Source organism: Ornithorhynchus anatinus, chromosome 3 (assembly GCF_004115215.2).
Source record: "Ornithorhynchus anatinus isolate Pmale09 chromosome 3, mOrnAna1.pri.v4, whole genome shotgun sequence".
Taxonomy (NCBI): Eukaryota; Metazoa; Chordata; class Mammalia; order Monotremata; family Ornithorhynchidae; genus Ornithorhynchus; species Ornithorhynchus anatinus.
In genome coordinates, this window is record NC_041730.1 from 77822447 (window position 1) to 77830319 (window position 7873).

Below are 7873 nucleotides of genomic sequence, written 5' to 3' on the forward strand. Positions count from 1 at the left end.
GTTCAATACAGTGCTTTGCAAACAGTAACCAATCAATAAATACTATTGATTGATTGATTGACTGATTGAGACTGGCTTGTAGGTAGAGAGTCTACACTAGAAATAGTTGAGCCTAATGTGGACCTGGAGGCTGCCGGCCTGGCCCTGAATCAGAGGCTTCATCTGTCCTCCTTCCCATGCGCCTTTCTTCTCTTGAGCCTCTTGCCAACCCTGTCCCCGGGTGACACTGTGCCCAGGTTTTACCTCCTCCCTGTGGTCCAAGCTCTGCCCTTTGCCCTTCTCTGAGGAGGTTGCTGTGTGCTCCTTTGTTTTCTTTACCCCAGGGAAGCTCTCCCCCTAAGACCCGCCCCTTTCTCTGAGTCCCGATCAGTTCCCAGCTTTGGCTTTCAAGGCAGGTTTGCCAAATTTTCTCCTCCACATGGTCAATCTTCATTTCTCTAGGCACGGCTCCTGTTTTCTCTGCTCTTTCAAATAGGAAGTCTCAGGATTTCTGGAGTACCATATAGTACTCTTGCACAGTATAGTATAGTTCTCTCCCTTTCTCTGGAAGATCCATGGGTGATGGCCCTCAGGGATCCGAGCTGGGGAGAAGGATGGGGTGGGCCCTGTCACTTTTCTCTCCTAGACCAACAATCCAGCTGTGGTTTTAACTGTCCTCACATTCAGGGCTCCTCTTGGTCTGGGAATTCCTGCTTCCAGTCCCCGGCTGTTAAAGATGTCCTTTGGGTCCAGGGTCATTGCTGCACAGGCGACTGGGGACTGGGCTGGGAGGGAGTCTGGGTTGGGGGATTGGGTTGGGGGTCACTGTTGTCGAGGGGTTCTGAGTTGGGGTCATCGCTGTGGAAGGACAAAGTCACACGGCTGGGTGTTGCCAGCCCTCTGGGGGTACAAGTCAGATCCAGGAAGGATGGGTGTTGTTGGAACAAGCCAAGGGGATTTTAGATTTTCAAGACAATTTCACTCAGGACTTGGGAAACACCTTCCAAGGCCCCAGGGCACTTTGGGAGCCTGAAATAATAACTCGGTCCCTCCCCAAACACTTCCTCCTGTTGGGTAATGGGGGGTGGGGGGTAAGAGGATGACTAATGAAGAGAAGAGGTCTGGGGTAAAGAGCTGGGCCTGCCACCCCCTACTTCACCCCTCCATAGCTCCCTATAGCCGTTGGAGAACCAGTCCCAGGTAACTGCTCCACTTCCCTCCTCTCTCCCTGACCCTCCCTCCCCCCAACCCAATTAACAACAGCCTTTCCCTGATTTTTTTGCATACCCATTCGCGATTCTTCCAGCGAACAAGAGAAGAGAAGGTTGCTGCCAGTATCTTTTTTTGTTTTATTGCTGCTGGCCAACCATTTTAGTCATGGGGATTAGGGAGCTGCTGCCGGATTATTAGGGGAAAAAAGCGTGTTTCCTTTAAAGTCAGCCTCTCTTTTGAATAGAAATAGAAAATAGAAATTGGAGGCAATAGAAAATGAAATTGGATTTAGGGAACTCTGATTTGGAAACTATATGGTACTCCAGAAATCCTGAGACTTCATATTTGAAACAGGAGAGAAATCAGGAGCTGTGCTTAGAGAAATTAAGATTGACCATGTGGAAGAGAAAGCCTGGCAAGCCTGCCTTGAAAGCCAAGGCTGGGATCAGATTGGGACTCAGCCCCTGATGCCTCTAGGATTGGCAAGTGAGAAGCAGTGTGGTCTAGTGGAAAAAGCACGTGTCTGGGTGTCAGGGGAACTGGGTTCTAATCCCAGCTCTGTCACTTACTTGTCTGCTGAATTACAACCAGTTTTTCTATAAAGTGGGGATTGCATTTTTTGGAGAACCCAGCATGAACAAAAATTTCCTTTGAAATACTCACCCTATTCTCAATGGCACGGACATGTAACGGAACTTTTAACTTCTGACATCACATCTCACTGTGTCCTATGTCAGTGTGACTTGTGGGCCTTCCTACCTTTCTTGCTCTTTGAACGTCTGTTTTTTTCCATTGGAAAAAAAAATGCCCAGTGCCCTGTCTTTGAGCATATATGTGACTGAAATTATATAAACACATTTGAAATTCGGGGTGTGCATGTGTGCCTGTCTTATTGCCCCTCTACCTCTCCCGTCCTAGTTCACGGATTCTGGCCCTCAGTTCCCCTATGGGCCTGCTCCTCCACCCCTCAACTTTCTCGTCCCTGATTCCCCCAGCCGGTGGCTCTGTCCACCGTTGTCTTCCCAATGGGTTCGGTGTCCTGTTCCCCCTCCCACCTCTGGTCAGCTGAAATTCCAGAACAAACCCTGGGCCTGCGTTATTAAAGGTGGCACCCCTTAGGTCAGATCAGGAGCGGAACCATTCAGCAGTGCTGTATTGGCCCCAGACACGGCCCACCACTTGGGCTGAGCAGTTTCCCTCAGGTCGTTCATTCAATCACATTTATTGAGTGCTTACTGTGTGCAAAGCTCCGCACTAAGCACTTGGGAGTCTGCTTTAAAGTCAGTGGTGAGGAATTCTGGTGGGATGAGGAGGTGGGTGGGCAACCACTGAAGTTTTTTTCAGTGACATGTCCTGAAGGTTGTTTCAGGAAAATGATCCAGGCAGCAGAGTGCAGTATGGACTGGAGTGGGAAGAGGCAGGAGGCTGGAAGGTCAGCAAAGGAGGCTGATGCAGTAATCCAGGTGGGATAGGACGAGTGATTACATAAAGTGGTATTAACGTTATTCCAAGGCTCCGGGTAAAGGACAAGCTAAAGTTTGGGGCCATCCATCGTGGCCTCCTGCAAACTGGCGGCTTCTCTGTCCAGGGTGGTCAAGCTCCTCCTCCCTTCCCCATCGTCCCTACTCCTTCCCTTTGCTCTACCCTCTTCCCCGCCCCACAGCACTTGGTGTATCTTTGTACATATTTACTGCTCTATTTATTTTATTACTGTGTATATATCTCTATATGTATATCTAAATACCAACATTATTATATTTCTATCTATTTTGATGCTATTGATGCCTGTCTACTTGCTTTGTTTTGTTGTCTTTCTCCCCCCTTCTAGACTGTGAGCCCGTTGTTGGGTAGCGATTGTCTTTATCTGTTGCCGAATTGTACTTTCCAAGCGCTTAGTACAGTGCTCTGCACACAGTAAGTGCTCAATAAACACGATTGCATGAATGAATGACGAAGCCAGAGCTGCCTGCAGGCGGAGCCATGCGCCCCCTCGTGTTCAGATGCTGCTAGTGCACCCGGACAAGAAGAGTAGGTGATTTTTTTTTAAAATCTTGGCATTTGTTAAGCACTTGCTATGTGCCAGACACTGTACTAAGCGCTGCCGCCCATGCCCCCGACCCCCGAGCCCGACGACCATCTCTAGAGCGTTTAGGACGCTGGGGAGGGGTGGTGGCGGGGGGCTCATCCCTCCAACTTCATTTATGTATTTTCACTTTTAGCCTACGTTTCACTCATTTTTCTACGTTCAGCATAGCAGCCCCATTATAACCATCTTTTACAAGTGTTTTTTGGGGGATAGTGTTATTGGATTTTAATGTTCTCCTTTTGAACACCGAGGTTTACGTTGGCTTAAGTGTTTCCTTTCTCCTTTAGAGCTACTTTGACTGCCTTGAATAGGCATTTGAGGGCATTGCAATTTTGTCTTTAATTAATGACGGCAGGGTTTTGGCACAGATTTTGGCAGATAATAATAATGATGGTATTTGTTAAGCGCTTACTATGTAAAGAGCACTGTTCTAAGCCCTGGGGTAGATACAGGGTAATCAGGCTGTCCCACGTGAGGCTCACAGTTAATCCCCATTTTACAGATGAGGTAACTGAGGCCCAGAGAAGTGAAGTGACTTGCCCACAGTCGCACAGCTGACAAGTGGCAGAGCCGGGAATCGAACTCTTGACCTCTGATTCCGAAGCCCAGGCTTTTTCCACTGAGCCACGCTGCTTCTCTATCCCCATTCTGCCTTTTTAAAAATCAGAATAGGATGGGAGAGAAAAATTTAAAACCTAAGTACTTATTTACATAAGTACACGAAAATATTTATTTCAGGGTCTTTCACTATTGGAATGTTTACATTGCCATTTAATTATGTGACCCTTTTTTTGAATACACCTATATTGTTTTGGTCAATTTTTTGGCTCTTAGAAACTTAGTACATGTACATGTACTATAAACTCTGTGGGCAGGAAATATGTCTAACATGGAGCATGTACATGTGTGATGGGGCTGATGGAGAGGTAAATAAAGGGTGTAAATCCTAGTTCAAAGGTGATGCAGAAGGGAGGGAGAGATAGAGGAAAGAAAAATCAATGACATTTATTGAGCATTTTTGTGTGCAGAGCACTGTGCTAAGCACTTGGGAGGGTATAATAACAACACAGAGTTGAGAGATTTCCTGACTACAACAAGCTTAGAATCTACAGGTAAAACCATCTTTACCTGAGAGGATGGATCTCATGATCTAGTGGACCTGGACAGAACGTTGACAACCAAGGATAACAATGAATGAGGAGGGAGCTGTAGAAATGGCATGATGGGGATGGTGGAGGGATTTAATCCGGAATGAATCACAGAAAAAGGGACCTTTTATTAAAGGCTTTGGAGGTGATATGGTTTAGCAAAGCAAAGAGTGGAGGGCATGCCACAATCATCTGAAGGTGGGTAGTTGAGAAATGAGTTAGGAGATTCATTCATTCATTCATTCATTCATTCATTCATTCATTCATTCATTCAATAGTATTTATTGAGCGCTTACTATGTGCAGAGCACTGTACTAAGCGCTTGGGATGAACAAGTTGGCAACAGATAGAGACAGTCCCTGCCGTTTGACGGGCTTACAGTCTAATCGGGGGAGATGGACAGACAAGAACGATGGCAATAAATAGAGTCAAGGGGAAGAACATCTCGTAAAAACAATGGCAACAATGGCATTCAGAAGATGTTAGGGTAACAGCAGCAGAGAGAAAGTGAGTGGATGGGGCAGCCCTACTGCTGTTCAACTTTTGTTTTATTCATATTTTATATTTCTATTTTATTATTTGAGGAGATTGATGTTTTTAGAAGATGTCATCTAAGACTAGAAGTAAAGGCAGAGGCCATAGCAGAAGACTGCTGAAAGGATCTAAAGACAAACAAATCAGGGAAGAGAAGTCAGTGAGGGTTAACACCAAAAACTACAGCTGTGAACTAACGGAGCAAGGAGGACTTGACAGGGATAATAATAATAATGTTGGTATTTGTTAAGCGCTTACTATGTGCAGAGCACTGTTCTAAGCGCTGGGGTAGACACAGGGGAATCAGGTGTCCCACGTGGGTCTCGCGGTCTTAATCCCCATTTTACAGATGAGGTAACTGAGGCACAGAGATGACTTGCCCACAGTCACACAGCTGACAAGTGGCAGAGCTGGGATTCGAACTCATGACCTCTGACTCCCAAGTCCGGGCTCTTTCCACTGAGCCACGCTGATGAAAAAGTTGGAGGGGATTTAAAATGGCATGATGTATTCAGCTTGGGAACTATTACTTTTAAGGTGTCAGTGGGGCATCCAGATCCCAAAGGCAAATAAAATACATCATTGCAGGGCAGGTGAATTTGAACAACAGCCTTCACATTTATCAGCCACACCCTCTCCCACCCCACTCCTTTTAGCCATTACCTGGAGTGCACGTTAGTTCCTTTTTGTAAAATTGAATAGAACTGTGATATTTCTGACTTTCCCCTATGAGAATGTTAAATTTATGATCACTATAGCGCAGTGGCTCTTCCCACATAGACCACCTGTGCCAAATCCTGCCACCCAGAATTAAATTCAGTATATTTTTCCTTTTGCGTTCTAAGACTGTTTTTAATTTAATACTTAAACGCTTACTATAATAATGATGATATTTGTTAAGTGCTTAGTGTGTGCCAAGCACTGTTCTAAGCACTTGGGTAGTAGATACGAGGTAATCAGGTTGTCCCACACGGGGCTCACAGTCTTCAATCCCATTTTTACAGATGAGGAAACAGGCACAGAGAAGTTGTGACTTGCCCAAAGTTAACACAGCTGACAAGTGGCAGAGCCAGGTTTAGAAGCCACGACCTCTGACTTCTAAGTCCGCACTGTTGCCACAAAGTCATGCTGCTTCTCTATGTGCCAAGCACTGTTCTAAGCACTAGAAACAAGATAATCAGGTCGACCCAATCCCTGTCCCACAAGGGGCTCACAGGCTAAGTAGGAAGGAACTAATTGTCCCATAAATTAATTTTTGGGTCCAAAAACCTTACCTTCTGGTCCTGAGGTAGTCAACTTGTATTACTTAAGCTTTCCACTCTACCTGCCCTTGTTTTATAGTTTTTCTTATCTCATCAGCATCTCCTAGTCACTTTCCTTTTGGTCACACAGTCTATTATAATGCAGCCCTAAAACATTATTGTTGTGAAAATGATTTCACAGGAAGATTTTTTTTTACATAAACTTAACCACTTCCTTGTGCTACACCCCCACCCATTCCTTTCTTTCTCAGAGTTCACAGTTTGGGTATATCATTTCCCTTTGCCTGTTTCATCCAAGGTTAGGAGAAAGATCACCCAAGTTCTCCTTAGCTGCCCTAAACCCACTTTTTTTTTCTTTTAAAGACTGCCAGTATTCATGTAGAAACACTTGTAGATTTGGGCTTAGCTTTTTCTTCTTTGGCACCATTCCCACCCCCACTCGCCTCTTTACAGGTCGGACAATCCAATTTACTCTGTTCCATTTCCTCAGACGGCCTCCTGAATTCCCTCTAGCCTCTCCCCTGCCCTCCCAGGCCCCCACATTAACCTCCTCCCTGGAGACCTGTGGCTTTTCGGAAGTCAGTGGACTCAATTTAAGATGGCTATCAGTAGTTTTAGCACCAGCAATCTGCTGTCATGGGGGTTCTCCCTCGTCCTACCTGCCCCTCTTCTCAAAATACTCAAACTCTTCCTCAGCACCTTTGCCTGACCCATGACTAGTAACTCTGGCTCTCTGCCAGCCTCTGGAGCTGTGTGTGCAGACTTCGGCAACATTCCAGGGTGGGGAGGGAATTGACTACGGAGCTCCCAGACTCACGTCTTGCCTGGCCTCCAAAACAAACCATGCATTTCCACGTCACTGGTGTCAACATACACAATCACCAACTCCTCCCCTGCCATCTCTAACAGCTCATCTTCCACTCTGGTGAGGTCTGCTAAGTTTTGCACCTGGCAAACATCTTACACTTCACCTGTCTGCTGCAAATTCAGGAGCCTAGTCACTGAATCTCCCACTACCACCTTCGGCTGGTTTGTAAAGAATCACTGTTCCCTGTGAAAGCATCATTCTGTTAGTTTAGGCTATGAACTGCAATTAAATCTTACCAAAGGAATTCATTAAAATATCACAACTAAAAATGTTTGAGAAAAAACATCTTCTTCTACAAGATATTTTTTGAAAATGTGGGTTATTTTCCTTGAGATTTTCAATTATTCTTTTAGGTGCACCCATGGCCGCATACACTCTAGCCCAGGGGTGGCAAGTAATAGCCCATGAGCCTCAATGCCTTTCCTCCTGCTCTATTAGCTATTTCTCAATGGAGAGTTCCAGTGGGACACTGTTCCAAACCTTTTAGTGGCGGTCCGGACAGGGGCGATCGTAAAATAGCTTGTAATATACAATTAATGGATTTTTAAATGTACATATTATACAATTATAACGGTGTTGATTATACAGTAAGTGCTTGCTATGTACAGTACTAAGCACTGGGGTACATACGACGTAATCAGGTCCCATAATGGCTCACGGTCTAATTCGGAATTAGAATTAAATCCCTACACTAGATGAGGGAACTGGGGCACCAACTTAAATGTCTTGCCCAAGGGCACACAGCAGGTAAGCGGTGGATCTGGGAATAGAACCCAGGTCCTCT